The following is a 21,493-nucleotide window of genomic DNA, read 5'->3' on the forward strand; positions in this document are numbered from 1 at the left end:
CACCTGGAGCAGGATCTGGCCTTCTGAAGGAGGCTTGGTTGTGCTCAGTGGTGGATATGAAAGAAACTCATGGTTCCTGGAGTAGTGGAGGCAGAGGACAGATGAATCAATTTGCAGTTGGGAGAATGGGAGCTGTATTTCTCTTGCAGAATCGCCTCTGTGGCAGTCCACCACTGTTCCAGGAAAAGGTACTGACTTTTTAAAGCTTAAACTGGAGAAATTCCTTCTTTCAGTCCTGGTGGGTCCTGCTTTGATGCTGGTGCTGGCAGCAGGGAGACCAAGGCTCCCACTAGTTTCCTTTCCATTTTACAGAACAGAGGTTAAGAGACTTTCCCAAGGTCATGTAGGAAATCAGTAGGGCAGCAAGCTGGTCATGAGGACATCCTTTCTCCAGAATTCAAGAAGACCTGGATAAGAGGTGCATAGAAAGAAGGGGACTTGGCCAAGTTTGCAGGACCATCCCACATCCTCAGGCAGAAAGATTATCACATATTTCCCGCACCTCCACTGCAAAAGGTGAATGGGAAGGGGTGTGTGGGGGAAATGAGCCGGTTGCTATTAATTCAGTTGAGCTTGACTGGACATGCACAAGCAATCTGGAGAAGGAAATAATTCTAGTTCTGTCTGGTTCAGCAGAAACTCCACCCACTGAAGCTTTCCGGCAGGAAATCAAGTTACAAACATTACATGATCTGAGCAAATTCTCATACACTGATCCTACCCTGGGGACAGGACACTTTTGCTAGCTGCTTATTGAGGCTGAAGTTCTAGATATCTTAACCCTTTATGGAGTGTCACTGAGAGCATCTCAGTTTCTAGGGCTGTCCAGAAATTGCGAGTGAGAAAAGAAAAATGGATTAATGATTTTTGGGTTCATGCCTCATTGATAAAGAGATCTTGAAAGCTATCTTTATGCGGAGGGAAGAAGGGCTGGGGAGTCCTTCTTCTGCTTGCTTTTCCTACTGAAAAATTGAGCTCTGTCGACAATATGTTTCCTGGAACACCCTAAAGATGACCAAAAAACGTGTGGTTTCTGGCACCAGCCTGACAATGCAAGTGAAACCTCTCAATGGAGACTGTTTCAGGCCCATTGTTTTGTATTAGCAGAAATGCCTGAGAAACAATAGGAGAAAAGCTGCCGTGGTAAAAATTCAGACACCTACTGCTTTGGCTAAGGATTAAGATAAGTTGCAATCTGCACGTTGAAATGATATAATGAGCCTTAAGGAAGTAAACCCTGACACTTGCTAATAACCCCGAGATTTAAAATGAAAAAGCAAAGAGAAGAAGGCAGCCTTTCTTTTTCACAGGAAACAAAAAGGAGCACGGCTCTTCTTTTTATCCAATTACCAGCAGAGCAGACGCACGTCTGACATTGAGAATGGATGAAAGGTGGAAGCTGCCTGCAGTGATAGCATGACTGCTTTTCACATGATGCTTTTCTGGGGACTTGCAGCCTTTCATGGAAGGTGGGGATGGCCCCTTCCAGCCGCTCTTCACGGTGTGCTGTGTCTCAGGTTTTCTTTTTGTTCATCTGAGACACAGAACATCTCTTGATGAAGGTCACAGCTTTGATCCCCGTGGCTCGCTCTTGTGTTTATAGCCATTATTAGTAACATCAGCTCATGCACGCACTTCTCCCTGCCTGCCCTTGTCTGGCTGCAAGGGAGCAGGGGCAGGATAACAAAAGAAAGTATAAATAGTCTTTTTAAAAGCCTGTTAAATAGAAATAGACTTTTTAGGGAGGAGTTAGAAAGAATGAGGCATGTTACCATAGTAACTGCCAATGGTTTATTTAAGAAGGGCAAAGAAACAAACACCACAAAAAGGCGAAGTCGAGAGGAATAGAAGATTGCTGGAGGAATCTGTCGGGACACAGACAACACAGGGCCAGGTAAGAGCAGGGAACTTCTACTGAAGCTGTGCTGAAAAAAAATTGTCCCACTTTACCTTTTGCAAGGTGGTCTGGAAAATGTTACTTTGAAATGTGTGTTTCTAGTTAGGGTTTTTTTTTGGGGGGGTGGGGGGGGGAGATTGGGTGGAGTGTGGGGAAGTGTGTGAGAACCAATATCAGATTGGTGAGATCATCAGAAGCAAAAGGCCATTTTACCTCTGAACCTGCTTGGGTGCAAAGTCCAACTCATGCTTTTGGTCATTGTGATGTTATAGAAATAGTGGCAGGAAGAGGCAGGAAGAATATTTTATTATCATCCCTGGAAACATGCAAGGCCATCTTGGATGGGATCCTGGGCAGCCTGATCTAGTGGCTGGCAACCATGCCCATGGCAGGAGGGTGGAACTAGATGATCTTTTAAGGTCTCCTCCAACCTAAGCCATTCAATGATTATTTCTGTAGATCCAGAACCGAACTCAGCCTTGATGTAGGTTGATCTGCCAAGTAGGCGCAACTTCGATTTTGATCCTGCTCCTCCACCTGGATCAAAGATTTTGAAGATTTTGCTTCTCTCACTTGCGTTTCCACTCTTGCATTTCTGTCTCTAAGGTCAGGCCGTTGCAGCTTCTTCATTCATTCCTCTAAGTTCCCACTCCTTAAAGAAAGATCCAAGTAAGCTTTAATCATAGGATCATGGACATTTTGGACTGGGAGAGACCCTCTGCAGCACAAACAAACACCAAAGCCATGCACTTTGCAAGGCACTTTCATAGCATTCCTGGAAACGACTAGCAATCAATTGGTCAAACAGTGCAGGGCTTGTGTCCTCTTTGCATGGATTATAGGTGCAGGGCTGCAAACTCCAGCTCGGAGCAACCTGACCTTGCAAAAGACCAAGAGAGGAGATATTTTGGGGCTGGACAGAGCAGGTCTGACTGGCTTTAATGGTTGTATATGTTGCTGCACAAGCATTGCTCTGACCCTAGGGAGTAAGAGGTGCTTAATCCCACAGTCCAGTGCTGGTGGACCTCGGCTTACTCCATCCTTCTGGATCTGCTTCTTCTACGTGTAGAGGCGAGGGCCACGTTCTTGCTTTGTGCTCTGCCTCACAGATGTAAATTTCCTGGGAGTGGAATATCTTCCCACTTGCTCTAGCAGCACTAATCACCCTGGGAATCTGATCAGAGAGGTCTTTCAGGGACCTCCACAATGTCTGCTATTAGAAACAGGACGTGAATGTCTTTTTCTATACGCAGGCTGTGCTTTGACATCAGCAACACTGAAACCATCTTCATTGCTCTTGCCTTTTTCCTGCAGGAAAGCTCTCACTGTGTCAGGAGCAAATACCAAAGGCCGAAAATGTAGAATAGAAACTGCAGCTGGAATTGCAGGTGTGATGGTGCCCAGAAACACCACAATGGGACTGTTCTACTCTTGACATTAAAGGCTCAAAGACCAGAAGCAGCTTGAAAATTCCCATATTTGGTTTTTCTTTGGTGTTTTGTTTTCAATCTTGTTGTTTCTATATCAGTGTAAGGATTTCCCCGTGCTCAACTCATAATTTTGGAAACCTTGGGGCTGCTACTACTGAAAGGGTTCAAATGGCAGAGTAGAGACCAAGCTGCCCTGTGAGGAGAGCTAAGACTTGCAGAAAATACTGATTTTGTCTCAGAACCACCCCAGCAACTCTATCAGGGAAAGGGAAACAATTGCAAAAAGCCTCTGGCCTCTGCTTTGGAGGGCAGGCACCATGAGCTTTCCCATCCTATTTGGCTTCATGATACAATTTAAAACAGTACTGTCTGTGTTCCTATAACAGGGAGGGAGACTGTCACTTCAGTTTCTGTCAGGAGGCTCCTTCCTCGCAGTGAAAGGTTTACAGTTCTTTTTAGATCACTGATTATGAGCTGAAAGGCCTATTCCTCCTTAGAGCAATGCAAAAAATTGTCCTTGGTTTCCGTCTCCAACACCTGTCTGCTTGGTAAGTGCATTGCAATGGTACGACAGCTCCTGAGTGTTACTGATCTCCAGGATGAAATCTGATGCGTGGTTCAGAAGTCTGATGTCTTGTGAGCCCAACGGCACAGACATGTTTGCCAGGGCATGGAAATGACTTCATACAAAAAGGGCCCTCAGTTACCTAACCTGAGCTGGTTTATGTGCAAAACCAAACCTACAGGCAGCATATTTAATTTTAGCTATTGAGCTAAATTTTCTTCTTTTTTCCCCTAGAGCAAGAGGTGAATCAGAACCCAACAGCTCTTACTTTCTCCATTTCCCTGCCCCGGTGGAGAGTTATCCCACATGCCCAACCAGGCATGAGAAATTCAGGGTGAGCATTTTCAGAAGGTTTCACACAGCCTTTGATGTCTCCTAGCCTGGGAAATCGGTCCCCCTCCTGCTTCCCAGCTTGGAAGGTCTCACTCTGGTATCTGCAAGAGATAACGTTCCCTTTTGCTGTCTGCACTCTGGGCCAGGCTGACTGCCTCTCCTCTCCAGGGCAGCAAAAGGGATATTTCCCTCCAGATATTGCAAAAGGGACCTGTCAGAGAGGCTTGCAGAGCTGGGCAGTCTGAGCCACTCCTCTATTCTCACAGAGATTGAGTTATGCCAGGCTTTGACCTAAGTGAAACTGCTGACGGTCACAGGGATTTGACTAATCTCCTTAGTTCGCTGTGAAATTTGTGATTCCTTTTAGGGAATAGAATTTTTTTTTTATGATTTTTTTTCCCCTTTGGGCTAACTTGCAATGTAAAAATAAACTGAAGCCCACGGTGGGAGATTAATTTCCTCCCAAACTCAGGAAGGGCAGTCAGTCAACACAAGATCCTCCTGGCCCATCCCAGGAGGATGCTGCTCCTGGATTCATTCCTGCAGACAGCTGCTGTACAACCTTGCCATAAGACTTCCTTCTCCAGTGCTCTGCTGTAGCCCCATGGGGTCTGAGTGCAGCCTGTGGGCACAGCCTAAGCCTTTTCCTTTCCTCCTTGCTCTGCAAGCAGCTCTTCTCAGGGCAGGAAGCTGAAAGGATAAACCCCTAATTTCTAGTCACATGTGCTCTATAGAATCATACAATCATTAAAGTTGGGAAAGACCTCTAAGATCATCAAGTCCAACCATCAAAAATGACCATACCACTAAAGCATGTCCCCAAGAGCCACATTTCCATGTTTCTTGAACACCTCCAGGGATGGTGACTCCACCACTTCCCTGGGCAGCCTGTCCCAATGCCTCACCACTCCTTCTGAGAAGAAATTTTTCCTGATATCCAACCTGAACCTCCCCTGATCTGTCTCCTAAGGAAGTGGGAAACCTCATCTCCCCAGGGATCCAACCTCTGTAGACTGATGAATAATTTTACCCACTTGTGCGGTTTTCCTATCACTCTCACTTCCAGCAAACTCCTATCCTCTCGAGAATTTGCACCTTACCCACAGAATCATAGAATCATAAGAGTCATAAATCATGGAATATCCTGAGTTGGAAGGGACCCACAAGGATCATTGAGTCCAACTCCTGGCTCCACATAGGACCACCCCAAATTCAAACTCTGTGTCTGAGAGCATTGCCCAAGCACTTCTTGAACTCTTGACAGCTTGATGCCATGACCACTGCTGATTTCTTACACGTTCTAACACTGGCTATTGTTCCCTTGCACCTATAAAAGCTGCAGATACCCTAGTCCACCTTCCATATGGAGGTTTGCATGTGAGTCTTTCTTTGTAGTCCCTTTGGTGCATGTTTTTGCTGCACAACACTAGGACTGCTCAAATAATAAAGAACTACTTGCTCACACAAATGCCAGTGCTGGGCTCATTTTTGCTGTGCTCCAGGGGTTCCTGTTTCTAGACATTCCCATGAATTAAGCTGAGCAAGCTGGCAGGGGAGGAACAATCTCTGAATGTTGGCATGAAAAACCCAACCACAAATCCAACTGTCATTGTCCTCCTACTTTGAAAGTTTTAAGCCCTTCAATTAGGGAGAAATGACAATGCCCAGAGTGGGATTCCTTTGCTCTTATTTCGGCATCTGAAAGAGAGCTGTCTGACTTCAGATGAACCAGTCACTGTCAGCTCTCTTTATTTCCGACGCAGAGAAATAAGAACCAGAGTGTGATTCAGTCTACAGCAGTATCTGAGAGAGGTCAGATGAATCACAGGCTATAAAATAAAATGAAGTTGCATGGCCAGGCATAAAAGTCTGCATTTTAGGTGTATAAATTTAATTGAGATGAATTCCACGGGTGTGACTCAAGTGGCCGATCGCACAATGCGGTGAGACACTGACCACGCAGCTCTGATGTCATGACTTACCCTCATCCCTGACTCTTTTTCCTTGCAGTGTGAAGGTGAAGCACTGTCCTGTTGATTCATTTCTTATCCCTTATTGACAGGACTATGCAAAGTTTGATCAAGGTGGCCACTAAGCATGTGCTTGTCTTCTGGAGGAGCAGTTGCGGCCTTACCTTGGGCTTCCATATTGCTCCTTCCTGTCCTCCAAGACAAGGTGTCTCTGAATTAACGGAAGTACTGAGGGGTAAAGTATCAGCCATGTAAGTAAATCCTAGAATCGTGGAAAATGGGGCTGAAAAGTAGACATGCAGACATCATATAATCCACCCCAGCACAGGAGACTGTGTCCAGGTTTCTAATGCCAATCAATGAAAGAGAGATACAATTTTGCTAGAAGGGCATAGAGACTTTCCTGTGTGTTTCCTCATGTTTTGAATCTGTGTCCAGTGGCACATGTGGTTTATTGTGTAATGAGCAGCATTACCTCCCTGTGAGCCGCAAGGCTGGGGATTTTATTCTCACAGTGTTCTGCTAAAATTTTTTCTAAAGTTTTCCCTAGAATTCTTTGGTTAGGTTATCCCTAGAAATCACCAACTGGGAAGCAGGATTAATAAGCATCTGGGTCCTTCTCCTCTGAACTTCAAGGGCATGTCATTGACGCCACACTGCTCTGGGACCAGCCTTCCGCAGCGGGAATCTGTTTCTCATTCCCTGTGATATGTGACAATCCTCTGAATTTCAGATCTGAAATAGATGTGTCAGACTATGATGGGGAAAAATGCCTTAGGCAGGGGAGATTGGAGGGAGCTGGCAAAGATCAGAGTCACGGGATGGCTCACGGCCACATCTCTACCTCTCTTGCTTCTTCTCACAGGCAGAGAGGGAGGACCATTGGACTTCTTGTGAGCTAAGGACATGGAGAAACCATGCACATGCCTCTGGGGATGCAGTTCCAGCTGAGCAGCTAATACCAGTGTACAGAGCAGGCAAATAGTGGTTGCTGTAGAGAAAGGACTACAGAACCTGGTTAGGTGATAAGCAGCATTGTCCAGGATGAGAATATAGCTTTGCAACCAGTACTAATCCTGAATATCAGGCTCAAAATGAGATGTGACAAACTGAACAAGAAGCATCTGATTGGATGGAGTTCCCTTGGTGCTGAGTAGCATGAAGAGGCAGCCAGGTTTTCAGATGGAATTGGAGGTGACGTCTTGAATCATAGAATCATAGAATGGTTTGGTTGGAAGGGGCCTTTAAGATCATCTAGCTCCAGTGCCCCTGCTGTAGGCAGGGACGCCTCCCTCTAGACCACGTTGCTTAAAGCCCCATCCAGCCTGGCCTTGAACACCTTCAAGGAAGGGGCATTCACAGCCTCTCTGGGCAACCTGTTCCAGTGTCTCAACATCCTCACAGTAAAGAATTTTTTTGTAATATCTAGTCTAAATCTACCCTCTTCCAGTTTAAAGCCAGTTCCCCTTGTCCTGTCATGACATGCCCTTACAAAAAGTCCCACCCCAGCTTTCCTGTAAGCCCCTTTCAGGTACTGGAAGGCCACTATAAGGTCCCCCCAGAGCCTTCTCTTCTGTGAGGTGAAGAGCCCCAGCTCCCTGAGCCTGTCTTCACAGGGAAGGCGCTCCAGCCCTCTGATCATCTTTGTGGCCCTCATCTGAACCTGCTCCAACAGCTCAATGCCCTTTTCGTGTTGGGGGCCCCAGAACTGGATGCAGTACTCCAGGTGGGGTCTCACAAGAGGAGAGTACAGGAGCAGAATCACCTCCCTTGACCTACTGGTCACACTTCTCTTGATGCACCCCAAAGTACAGTTGGCCTTCTGGGCTGCAAGCGTACGTTGCCAGATCATGTTGAGTCTCTCATCAACCAACACCCCTAAATCCTTCTCAGGTTTGCTCTCAATGACTCTTGAGTCACTGTCCTGGCTAGCACTGAAATTGTCTCAGAGTCTCTGTAATCAGTAAGCAAGTCCTTGAGATGAACCTGAACAGATTTGCCCATGGTCTGATCCAGATCCTGCTGAGAAGTCATGAAGTCCTATGGCCTTGAGTGATTGCTGCTGAGATAGGGCCTGCTGGGCTAGAAGGCTGCTACACCCATCTCCTGTTTAGAAGTCCTCAAATAAAACAGAGACTTGCTTCTTTTGAAAAGCTGAAGAGACCTCAAATGCCTTAAATCGTATTAGCTATTAGTAAAGCAAAAAGTAAATAATGATGAATGCTCTAGGGGGTTGTGCTCAGGAGCTCCATGACCTTAATGCTAGAAGTTCATAGAATCACAGAATCATTAAGGTTGGAAAAGACCACTAAGATCATCTAGTACAACCCATCACTACCATGCCCACTAAACCATGGCCCTCAGTGTCTCATCTACCCTTGTCTTGAACACCTCCAGGGATGGTTACTCCACCACCTCCCTGGGCAGTGTGTTCCAGTGCATTGCCACTCTTTCTGAGAAGAAATGTTTCCTAATATCGAACCTGAACCTCCCCTGGCACAACTTAAGGCCATTACTTCTTGTCCAATTGACAGGTTGTCCCTGTCTTTCTGCTTGTAACTCTGGTGTTGCTCCAATTAACCTTTGATCTACTGAACAGATCCTCCTAATCCTAGAGATTTTCATGCCAATCTGGTGGCAGCTTGTGGGAAAGAGCAATGCCTTAAACTGCAAGTCAGTTGGGGTGGGAACAGCTCTTTCCCATTTCCTCATTCTTTGTAGCTTTGAGTTAGTGTGGGTTTGGTCTAAACCTACATTATGTGTTAGCCTGTGGTGATGGCTGAACTTTATCCTGACATACATAAGGGGTGAGAGGAGCATTATTCATCCCTACATACCATACGTGCTGCTGTGAGCACACCTTGTTTGGTTAGTGGGTGCTGAAGACAAATGACAGTGAAGCAATCTGGATTCTGGAAGATAAGGTCAACCCCTTCCTGAACTGCCAATGGTTTGTGGTTCTCCACACTGGAAGCTTAACTTCAGTCACCTGAAATGCTCCCTGGTTTTGGGGTGCTGAGATACTAAGTCAAGAAATCAAGCCCTTTTCCTATGTCTCATGGTAGACAATGAGAAGATTGAGGTTCTATGGAGGTTTGGTCTTCACGCCCAAGTGCTCTGTAGTCCATGGGCTGATGTGTCTTTGAAATGCATCAGAATTCTGAATCTGAGTATGAACAAAGCATTTGGCACTGGTACAATTTGAGAAGCTGTTTCTGGGACTGCTTTGTTGTCTGAATGAGATTTGGCCCACAGGGAAGTCTGACAAAGCCATCTCCATCTGAAGGTACCATCCAGATGGAGGAGTTACTTTGGCAGAGCTGCCCTGATGGAAGCAATGAATCGCGTACAGAGATTTGGAGCAGCTCAGCCCATGCTCTCATATGTTTGTGTCTCCCTTCAGTTCCCACGCCTCTGCACTTCCTTGTTTAGCCCAGGCCCGGAAGCAAAACTGCTGAAATGTGAGGAGGAAAGTAATTCTCATGGTGTTTCCAGCTCAAACAGAACCAGGAGGGAGAGGGGAGAGGGGAAATCTCATGAGAAAGCTTCACAGATTTCCAGCCCAGGCCCACTCAGGGCCATGGAGCTCTTACAAGTATCTGATCTGAGCCTCTGGGTCCACATTTCTGGGTGCATGGCACTCCCATAGCACCAGAATGACAGTGAGACTGGTGTCCAGAAGCTTCCAGTAATCCCATGGAGCTTTACTCTGCTCCAACCTGGAGATGGTGAGAAGTGTATTTGTTGCTTGTTCCCATCATGGATGAGGATGATGAGGGTAAATTCTGCAAACCAGAAGTTTTTCTGTTGATGATTGATGATCATAGAATAATAGAATCATTTGAACTAGATGGGACCTTTAAAGACCATCTCGTCCAACTCTCCTGCAATGAACAAGAACACCTAAAGCTAGATCAGGTTGCTCAGAGCCCCATCCAGCCTGACCTTGAATGTCTCCAGGGATGGGGCATCCACCACCTCTCTGAGCAACAGGTTTCAATGCCTGAGTACCATTATCGTAAAACACTTTTTTGTTATATCCAATCTAAATCTCTCATTTTAATTTGCAACTATTGCCTCTTGTCTGATCGGGGAGAATGATGAATCTATGATGATTCTGTTCAGCTCCTTTCTGACATCATTGCTTTCGCACATGATGTGGGACATGCAGTACATCAGAGAAGGAGCTTGAATGTGGGGACTGTCCTCTTTCAAGTGCAGAATCCTGTAAGCTGGCACCACTGTAGCCTCCCTCATGTTGGTGATGCCCCATTAGCCATACATTGCTGACCTCCTGACTGCAGGGGACAGGAAGGTACCAGGGTTGGGATGGATGCTGCAGCCAGGCACTGTCAGACACCATGCTAGGACGTGGAAAATGTCAGAAGTACCTCCTGGTATCTGGATGATGCCACAATGGATCAGCGCCTAGCATTGCTATCCCACCCAATGCAGCTCAGATAGCCCTTCTTCCTATGGGTCTTTTGAGTGGCTGGTCCTATTTGTCTTGATGTCCTTCCCACTAGCGCTCTGTGCTGGTTAATTGCATATTTGCAGACTGTTAAAAGGAAAAACGTTTCTTCACATATCTGGCTTTAAATTTATCACCTCTTGCTGCCACTGAATGATGGTGGTAATTAGGAGTTTGCTGTGTCCCAAGCTTTTATTCTGCAGCGCAGCCAATGCAGCAGCAATTAATTCCCCAGAAAACACAGAGGAGGTGAATACAGCAGCACTGGGGACAGAGATAATCTTGGGATAATTTATAATTGCAAAGCCATGCTCAGAGCAGGAAAGACCTCTGGGAGTTGCTTGCTTTTCATTTTGGAGGGAAGGCGGATGGACAGAGAGAGCTGGTGCTGGCTGGCTTATTTGTCCTGCTGTTTGCATTGGATACCTTCCATTTTCTGGCACTGAGGAACTGGCTTTGGGATGAATTTTATGTCTCTGCAGAAGAGCTGAGCAGTGGGTGGAATGCAAGCTCTGATTTCTCCTTGTCGTGACTGAGAGCAATTTGCCCCAAAGCAGTGGAGAAAAAAAAAAGAAAGAATACCAGAGAAGCTGGCATTCGTGCTTGCTATCTTACAGATCCAGGAGTGGTGTTCTGGCTCTTCTTTGGTTATATAAGGGCCCTAGGGAGCCAGCTTTTAAATGTCAGTGCTTAAGTCAAGCGTGTTCGAAATTCCCTAGAGGCCAGCTCAGCACAGGTCTCCCAGGAGAACAGGGGTATGAGCCTGGCTAGGAAGCATAAGGCCAGGGTTTCATAGAATCACAGAACTGTTTGAGTTGGAAGGGACCTTTAAAGGCCATCTAGTCCAACGCTCCTGCAATGAACAGGAACACCTAAAGCTAGATCAGGTTGCTCAGAGCCCCATCCAGTCTGACCCTGAATGTCTCCAGGGATGGGGCGTCCAGCACCTCTCTGGGCAATATGTTCCAGTGCCTCACTATCCTTATTGTAAAACACTTTTTTCTTATATCCAATCTAAATCTCCCCTGTTTTAGTTTGAAACCATTTCCCCTTCTTTGGTTCATGTGTTTTCATTTTGAGACTTGGAAAATGTTTGTCATATGTGAATCCATTTCACAGGTGTGAAATGAATTATCAGTTCTATTTCCCTGGAATAGATAAGTATCACTAGGTATTTTTTAACCCATGAGTGAAAACATGTAAATTTAACAATGTTATGAACCAGAGCCAAAACTATGTGGGCCTGTAGTGAAGTTGGTGTTACTCATGTGCCTAAAGTTAAGAGTTTTCTTGAGATCTGATGGACTGAGACCCCAATACTCAATGAGGACAATGGTAATATTTAGCACAGGTTCATACAGGATTTTCAACAGTTTTTTTTTTTTTCCTGGTGGCAGAGCTGTTTCATGCTGAGGATCAGTGACCATGATACAGAATGCCATTAAGACAAGGTATACAACCACAGTAAAATGGGATTAACAGAGACAGTAGGTGAAATATAGGAGACGTAGGATTAAAGAATCATCAGATCATTAAGGTTGGAAAAGACCTTTAAGATCATCTAGTCCAATTGTTGATCCATCCCCACGATGCCCACTGAACCATGTCCCTCAGTGCCACGTCTACACGTTTCTTGAACACATCCAGGAATGGTGACTCCACCACTACCCTGGGCAGCCTGTTCCAATACCTCATGACACGTACAGTCCTACAAAGAAGAAGCAAGGGCTGGGACAGATGGTAAAATGTCCTCTTTGCAAATATATGGTAAGTACCACAAAAATGAGTCTCGTCGGAAGAAAGTTTCAGAGCCATCAAATTCTCTTTGTGAGAGTCTCTCTGGAAAGGAGAGAGCAGATGCCAAGTGTCTTGGCTCCAGCAAGGCTTTCATCACTGATATTTTCCTCAACTATCTAAAGCACATGACTCATGCTTTTTAGTGTGGCCTCCAAGAGAGGAAGGTGAACATTTAGCATGGTTCTACAGGGTGGATGCATGAGTACAAAGGAGGCTTTTTGAACTGCAGAACAGAGTCAGGAAGGACTGAAGATGACACTGGAGAAGCATAAAGTCAGAAAGTTTAGGAATGGAAAAGACCTCTAAGACCTTTAGGAGTTGGATTTGATGATCTTTATGGGTGCCTTCCAACTCAGGATGTTCCATGATTCCATGATTTAGTCCAACTGTCAACCCATCATCACCATGCCCATGAAACTGGGATGTAGGGTGGCTTCAGATCAGTGGAGAACTAGGCTAGGAAAAGCAGAGTGAGCTATGGTCAGGAGACATGCAGGGTGGAATGAGGCAGAAGCATCTAACTCCACAGATACAGAACGGGGAACAACCCATTTGGGCAATGGATTGCAGGGGAGTCAGGAGATCCACCCTCTTCTGGAGGGAGAAAAGCATACTGGGAGGCACAAACAAGCATGTAGCCTAGCCTGGAAGTCAAAGTTTAGCACTTGGGTGCAGGACAATATATTTCTTATACCATGCTCTAAGTCCAGAAGAGAATGATAGAAAGACCTGGGAAGTCTCACCTCGAAAGAAGTGTTTAAAGAATGGGAGTTTTTAACTTAAAGAGGAGAAGCCCAGTCTCCATGGGTTATCACAGTGGTCATTGTGATGTAAAAGTCTGCTGTAAACCAAAAAAGAAATGAGATTAACTATAGCTCAGCTAATAGGAGAGGCCATTCTTCTGGGAACCAGCATCACATACAGATAATTAATGATTAAGAACGCCACAGGATATGAGAGCCTGCCCAGAGTTTTTGACTGCGAGGTGTTCCAGCGACTTTTAACTCACTATGGACATTTGGGATTTGGTAACGCCATTGCCAAAAAGGAGTGCAGAGAACTACTAATTGTATAGACTTCAGCACAGTGGCAACATCAGTATAACTCTTGCCTATATTCAGTAGGATGTTCATTGTCAGCTGAAATCTCTTGGGGACTTTGCTCTTTTATTAACTCTGTCAGTTTAATGGCTATTAAAACAGAGCTGTATTATTCATTCTGAAATAGCATGTCCAGCAAAATGAAGTTATATTTTTCTTTAGCTCTCAAATTCAGTCTGTTACAGATTAATTTGCAGTTCCTAATGACTTTGAGAAGTATGAGGCAGTATTTCAGTAGGTGGGTTGTTTTTCTGCCTGTCTGTGCCCCTGCAGATGTGAACAGATAAATCAGGGTGTAGAGTATCTGTCCTCACTGAGCAAGTCAAATATGAGAACAGGGAGCAACCATTCAGAGTATTACGCTGGTGAATGTTGAGAAGTGCTTCTCTTTAGATACTATGAGTGTATGGTCTTTGCCAACGATGCAGCAAGGCCACCCAGAGCTGCAAGCACAAGGCGCTGCACTCTGAGGAGGAAAAGGAAAAGCTCACTGTGCCGTGGATCTACTGCCCAAATTCTGCTTGGGAGGTGTCAGTAGAGGAGAGACCCATGGTGCCTGGCCCCAGGAGCTCTTTCACACTCCATAATACTTCGTAGGGGTGCTCTGATCGAGCAAGAGCATTTGCAAGCCTATTGCCCAAGACTTTGGTAGCCTCAATGGGCAAGTGGCAACTCAGGGCTGGAGCTAGTGGCCATGGCAGCAGATTCCTCAGATGCTTGAGTTGCTCTGCTGCCAGCCCTTCAAACACTGGGAAAACAGCATGAGACAACCACCCGCAGATGAGTAAACAGAAACGCAAGAAATAAATGGTATATACAAATCAGGGCAAACTGCTTTTAAGACAAATAAATATCAGCTTTCTGGACTGTGAGCTGTTGTGTCTTATTGGCATAGGTCTGCCCTCAGCTGCGAGATCCAGAAGCTCTGGTGTCCAAGCAAAGCCACCTTCATATGAGCAATGCGTTTCCCAGGTGCTTTCGTCTCCCTTTGCCGGCAGACTTCACCCTGTGAGCTACTGTGAGATGAAACAGCAAGGAGAGAAGGATTCAGCCCCTCCTGTATCTTATGGCTCTGCACAACAGCAGTACAGTGCTCTGGCTTTTGTTTGCCAGCAGTGGTGGAGAGGAGTTGACAGAGCCTTGGCCTCTTCCTCTTCCTCCTCTTCCTGCTCTTCATCCCCAGGAGCTGGGACTTCCTGTGGTTTGGCAGGAGCTCTGTAAACACATTCCCCAAAGTGCCTCCCTCCTCCTGCCACCACTGAGTCCCCTTGCGAGAGAGGAAGCACCACTGCTGGGAATGTGGAAGGGGATTTCCATGGGCTTTCATGAGGTTGGCCTCTTTTGCTCCTCTGTATTGCCAGGAGGATGCCCATCCCATTCCACCCAGCACCACAGCAGCACTGAGGTTTTCAGCCTGAGGCTGCTCGGTTCTGGTTTTGCAGAGCACCTCGCTTGCCTTACATATAAGGGTGATCCCTTTGTCATTGCTGGCCACGGTCCCATCCAAAGACCTATTCCCTAGCACAACACCTCTGATAACATAAATATGCATTAGGTACATGATTCATGCTGAATTAGGTGTACCTCCCACTTGAGACTAGTCCGCAAACCCTTCAGTTCCCTCCAGAGGATCGTAGGTTCATAGAACCATTTGAGCTGGAAGGGACTTTTAAGGGTCATCTAGTCTAACCCCCTGATACGAACAGGGGCTCTTACAGCTAGATCAGGTTGCTCAGCACCCCAGCCTGACCTTGAACGTCTCCAGGGATGGGGCATCCACCACCTCTCTGGGCAGCCTGTTTCATTGCCCTTCTGCCCTTACAGTAAAACTCATTTTTCTTATATCCAATCTAAATCTCCCCTGTTTTAGTTTGAAGCCATTTCCCCTTGCTTAAACATGAGCAGTGCTAGCTAACGCGGATCATGAGCTACGTGGAGAGTTAAATATCTGTGCTGTGGATCATCCTGTTAGCCCAATTCCTTGCTCTGCAGGGTTATCTACCCCTGCACCCCAAGACAGAGTCATGGGGGGATGAGGTACTCCTCTCCCATCCCACTACTTCCAGGTTGAGGTTTCAGATATTGGGCTGTCAGCACATCTCCTGTTAGGGCCATCTCCAGGTGCATTGTCACGGTGACCTCCTGAGGTCCACCCCAACCTGAATCACCTGAAATCAGTCTTTGGATGTGGGGATGGAATGGGCTGCATGCAGCTTTCCAATCTGGGGACCAGGACACTGGGACATACAGGGAATGCAGTGCATGGGTGACATCTAATGTCATACTGGGGTAACACAGGCTGGTTTCTTCAAGCTTAATCCTGTTAATTGTAAGGGCTTTGGTGTAAGCAAAAGGATCAAGCCCATCTAGCTCTTAAAGACACATTCTTCCTAGGAGAAAGTGGAATATTTTGCTTACAAGCAGCAAGAGATGGATCACAAAAATTCCCTTCCAGCTTTAGTGTGGAGCTGAGACACTGCTCTGCAGAGCTGCCACACTGCTGAGACCTTCCCAAATTCCTATGTCACGGGACAAAGCATGAGAGGTGACTGTCACGCTCCCTCTGTGGGCAACTCACAGGATCAGGCTGCCTCTTCTCCCGCGTCCTCGTGCCCACCAGACCCCCGCCCCACATCCGTAATTACAGAATCATAGAATCATCTGAGTTTGAAGGGACCCTTAAAGGCCATCTAGTCCAACTGCCCTGCAGTGAACAGGGGCACCTACAGCTACATCAGGATGTTCAGAGCCTCATCCAGCCTGACCTTGAATGTCTCCAAGGACAGAGCATCCACCACCTCTCTGGGCAACCTCTTCCAGTGCCTCACTACCCTTATAATATAAAACTTTTTCCTTATAACCTTATTTCCTTATCACACCCAGAATCACAGAATTGTAGGGGTTGGAAGAGACCTCTAGAGATCAATGAGTTTAGAGAGATCATCAGCCTACTAAAGCAGATCCCCTACAGAAGGCAAAGTTATCCGTGCTGTTATCTATACTAGGTATTAGTAACTGTCAACATTCTAATAGATGAAAACGTTACTTTTCCATTAAACAAGCAAACAAGCAAGAAATTCTCTTTACAGAGAAAAAAAAACAAAAGGTTGAACTGAAAGTGTGATCTGTTAAGATTCTTTTTGTTAATAAAGACTTGGTTTTAGCAGTCAGAGTAAATACTTGGATTAAATGCAATCACAGGAAGATAGATATGAAGGACATGAGGGAGTTAAATCACTGGCAGCTGTATCAAAGCGCTCATCCCATAAAATGTTCTCACCTTTTTCTATTAGAAAACAAATTGTGCTACACATGCTCCGTATAATCAGCTATTGCATTAATATCAATATTGGAAGTATTTTTACTTGGAGTTAAACTATAAGGAAAGAAGAAAAAGTCTGACATTGGCTGCCTTTTTACTAAAGAAAATTTTATTCTGTGTTTCAAGTTGTCAAAACGATTGATGAGCTGTAAATAAGGTCACATAATTATCACTTCATGACCCTGGATCCTTCTGTAATTTTGGTTGAACTTGCACAGATCTGTACACCTGGCAGCTTCTCCCAGTGTAAAACTGGAGGATGACAGAATAGCTGATATTTTCCTGGTCAGGTAAATATGAGGGCTGCTCCAAAAGTAATGCCTCCTATTTTATGATGTTGGCCCACGACTTCGGTGGTGGATGTTGGTAGTATGGCAGTAGGAGTTATATCTTCCCACCAATATTCCGTTACATTTTGTTGCCGTGCAACAGTTGGCAGCAGAAGAGCAGTCTGATAAACTGGCATCTGATATGGAAGTGCATTTGAAGCAAAGATGTGGAACTGAATTCCTCCATGTGGCAAAAATGGCACTCATTGGCATTCATCGACATTTGCTGAAGGTTTATGGGGTCCAGACAGTGGATATGAGTACAGTGGGGTGGTGGGTGGTGGGTGGTGGGTGGTGCATTTCATCAATTACACTGTTGTAACAGCTGTGAAATAGTGGGTCACTTCTGCTGGTACAGATTTTATGAGCACAGCATTCAGGCTCTTGTTCATTGCTGGTGAAAATACACAGATAATAGTGGCAGCTATGTTGAAAAATAATGTTTTGTGGCTGAGAATTTTCTCTATCAAATAGTGTTATTGTATTCTTTGCAGCAGTTGTATTTCCCTGGAAATAAATAGGAGGCATTACTTTTGGAGTGACAAATCAAATGGTGGATGGAGATGGGCAGCTCAGCCTGGGCTCTTTATCAGCCTCAACTAATGGGAATAACGGTATTTGCTCATCCTCAGCATGGGGGCTGGAACCATTGCTGCCCTGGGGGCTGCTGGAGTGCTAAATGAAGTTGCTGGTGTTTATATTGTCAGGAAGTGTTGCAGCGCCTTGGGGAGCCACTTACAGCCCCATCAGTGGCTCACTGATGCAGTGGCTCGTTGAGCCCAGGAAAATAAGCACCATTAGGACCAAAGCAAACCCCAACTGTTCCTCTCCAGCATAATGATAGTAATTAGTCCTTGCCGACACTCTGCAAACATTAGTTAATTATTCCACAGGGCTTCCTCTGGGAGGAGATATGCTATTTTTAGTGTCTTTTACGCACAGGGAAATTGAGGCGAGGGATTTTAGGAGGGGATGGAGATGGGGATGCAGTCCAGAACTGCGTCTGCAGTCCTGAATGTCTGCACTTCTCCATTTGCCCTAAGTGCACTGAAGCACGTTCGGCTTGCACAATTGCATCGCGTATTTCCCTGTGCCGGAAGGTCTGGATGGGAAATAGCATTTTTGGTATTTCAAAAAGAGGCATTTGTCTTAAGCCACCAAGCAAAACATTTTTTTTCACCTCCAAACTGGCCATTTTTGGAAAATGGAAATCAAGGATATTTTTGGCTTTCCCATTCCACTCTCTCCCTCATTCTGCCTTTCCAGGGGAAAGTAAAAAGAAGAAATTGAGAAAAGCATAAAACTAAACATGTCTAAAAGTCACTTAGTTGCTTAGTTGAAAGGACAGATATTCAGTAGATTTTCTGAGGTAAGTGAAAGAAATACAGATAAGCGTGCTTCATAAAGATGCCAGGCACAACACTGCTGTCAAGTCATGCAATTTTTTTTGGTTAGTTTTGCAATACTTGAGGTTTTCCCTGAAACATCCAGCTCCTGGGATCCTCTAACATACAATATTCTCAGGTTTCATGATCAAAAAGTGAATGCTGGCTGAGAAACGCAAGCTGGGAATACAGCAGAAAGCCAAGGGTAAGATGCCAAGGTTTTCACTGCTTCTGCTGCTGTTATTATTATTTATAAATGTCAGATTCTCTTGTGGGTTTTGAAGCTGGGCACTTGAGTTTTAAGGGCTAACTCAGGATTTATCAGTGTCTGGATCTGGCTGGAAGAGTGCCTTTGAGTGCCAGCACTGCCTGCTCAGTACATGCTTCTGTTGGTTAATTTCTTTCTGGGGCCATAGCCTGATAAATATGGCATTGCTGATCATTAATAAAATATCTAAACCCTAGGTTTCATATAGACAGCTGCAAAATTTGAGCTGACCTAGGATTGTTTACAAAACACACAAATAAGGGTGCTACTATTTCCAAAAATGTAACAGATTTTCTGTGAAATTAGTTTTCTAGATAATTGGCATGCTTTGACATTCTGCTGAATTGTATATGTGTCACTCTGCACAGGCAGGTGTATTTAGGATTCAGCATAGATCTGTGTCTACCTGCCCTCTCCTTTCTGTGATCTCCGTATCTCTAGTGCATAAGCAACAGCCAAAACTCTTGAATCAAACATCTGCCTGCACTAGAAAAATCAAGGCCAAACAGGAAGCCAACATTTAGTTTTCTTTCCAAATGACCCATCTTTTTTCAGCGTGCTACGAAAATTCATCAGACTTGAATGTGTTTTACGGTCCACCCCTAAATGGTGATCCAAATTCTGAATCTTTGAGGATTTGGCCCCAATGAATCGTAGAGTCATTTGAGTTGGAAGGGATCATTAAAAGCCATGTGGTCCATTGTAGGTCCTCCCTGCAATGAACAGGGACACCTACATCTAGATCAGAGTGCTAAGAGCCTGGTGCATGGGAGTGTCCTGTTAGCACTGATAAGACCCCAAGGAAAGGCTCTGAAGATGCAGAGCTCTCCCTGTGTAAGATATTTTAGCTCTCCTTTTTTCCTTGTTTTCTACCCACTCAACTGAAACTCTTACTCCCTCTTCCCTTGTCTCATACAGTGATTGTTGCCATGTTCACCTACCACCCGCGCTGCGTTCACATCCCTGATGTCCATGCCACCCAATAGGGCCTACTGCTGTGATGCTCTGCGATGGATGAGCACCTGGGAAAGAGCTGTTGTCTGAATCCCTTCCTTCTGCCAGGGCTGAGCTCCAGGGTTGGTATGGAATCAGTATGACTTTTTTGCCTGCATTGTTCCCAGTATTTGGTGAATAGAGGTTATAAATATGCAGGCTGTCATTACTTATGTGGGCAACTATATCTGTAAGAAATTTAACCACTTGAGAGTTTGCATAGGATTTAACTTGTGTCATCTTCTGCACTGTGATGGTCTTTACATCTGCTCACTGATGCCTGGGAAGCTGCCAGACAGCACCAGACTTCCCAAGGACAAAGTTGTCCAAAATGCTGCATTTCTTCCAGGAAATCACTGAATCACAGAATGGCTTAGGTTGGAAGGGACCTTGAAACCCACCAAGTTCCAACCCCCTGCCATTGGCTGGTTGCCACCCACCAGTTTGTGTTGCCCAGGGCCCCATCCAACCTGGCCTTGAACACCTCAGGGATGAGGTATCCACACCTTCTCTGGGCAACATGTTCCTGAGCAGGGAGGGACACAACACAGCTTGGCAGCTGCTCCAGCCCCTTTCTTGGCCTGCTGTCCTCAGAACAGATCTGGGATTAAACATCTCATTGAGAAGAGGATTTGAATTGTTATCTGAGGGATGAGAGCCACTTCTCCAAACCTCTCCAGTGCTCAAGGATCCCATTAAGGAGCTGTGTTGGAGGGAGGAATGAATTGGTATAATACAGTTATCTGCTTATCAGGGCTCTTTAAGCTCATTTCCTTCCAGCCTCTAACTAGAGAGACGCCAAACTGCTATTTGAAATGCTATTTTGTGAAGTTATTCTGCAATTCAGTGTTTTTTTTTTCTTTCTTCACTGTCCTAATTGCATTTCTATTTTGACTGCTTCATGTTTATATATTACTTTAATCATGTTGACTTGCTAGTTTATGAGTTTGAGCTCTTCTTTTTCATCTTTTTGAAGAATAAGAACAACAATAATTGCTTTTCTTACTGCAAAAGCAGCTTGTCTGCATCTCTGTTTAGATGCAATGCTTTTATTTTTTTGTAACTTTATTGCTTTTATTTATTTGTAACACCTATTTGGTAAAGAGATAATCCTCATACAAAATCTGTCCAGTTCTTCCTACAATATTTCCTATTTTTATCAATAGGTTTCTCACCAGTGACTGAGTGTAGATCAGAATTTCCTGGGGCATTTTTTATTAACTCTGAGAAATAAGTGCTGGCCCCTTGATATGGAAATCCAGGTATCTTGTTAAAGATAAAGGCACTTCTCAAAGGAATCATTTTCTTATTTATTTCAGTTGGAAAATGAGTATTGCAAAAGGAAAAGAAGAGGGAAAAGAATCATAGAATCATTAAGGTTGGAAAAGACCACTAAGATCATCTAGTCCAGCTGTCCACCTACCACCAATACTTCCCGCTAAATCATGTCCCTCAGTGCCGTATCTCCACATTTCTTGAACACCTCCTGGGACGACGACTCCACCACCTCTCTGGGCAGCTGGTTCCAATGCATTACCACTCATTACCACTCTTTCTGAGAAGAAATTTTTCCTAAAACCCAACCTGAATCTCCCCTGGTGCAACTTAAGGCTATTCCCTCTCGTCCTATCAA

At 45.2% G+C, this 21,493-nt stretch overlaps 1 long non-coding RNA gene across 2 annotated transcripts; it reads left to right on the plus strand.

Moving 5' to 3' along the window:
- On the plus strand, window positions 1,759–21,240 carry LOC110395193. Of its 2 annotated transcripts, none has more exons than XR_002436248.1 (3): window positions 1,759–1,894; window positions 19,786–19,943; window positions 21,180–21,240. It is a non-coding gene; the product is annotated as an uncharacterized LOC110395193 (long non-coding RNA). The 2 variants fall into 2 exon arrangements; XR_002436247.1 differs by having other exon boundaries at window positions 19,786–19,947; window positions 21,180–21,235.

The sequence above is a fragment of the Numida meleagris genome, chromosome 2, assembly GCF_002078875.1.
Source record: "Numida meleagris isolate 19003 breed g44 Domestic line chromosome 2, NumMel1.0, whole genome shotgun sequence".
Lineage (NCBI taxonomy): Eukaryota > Metazoa > Chordata > Aves > Galliformes > Numididae > Numida > Numida meleagris.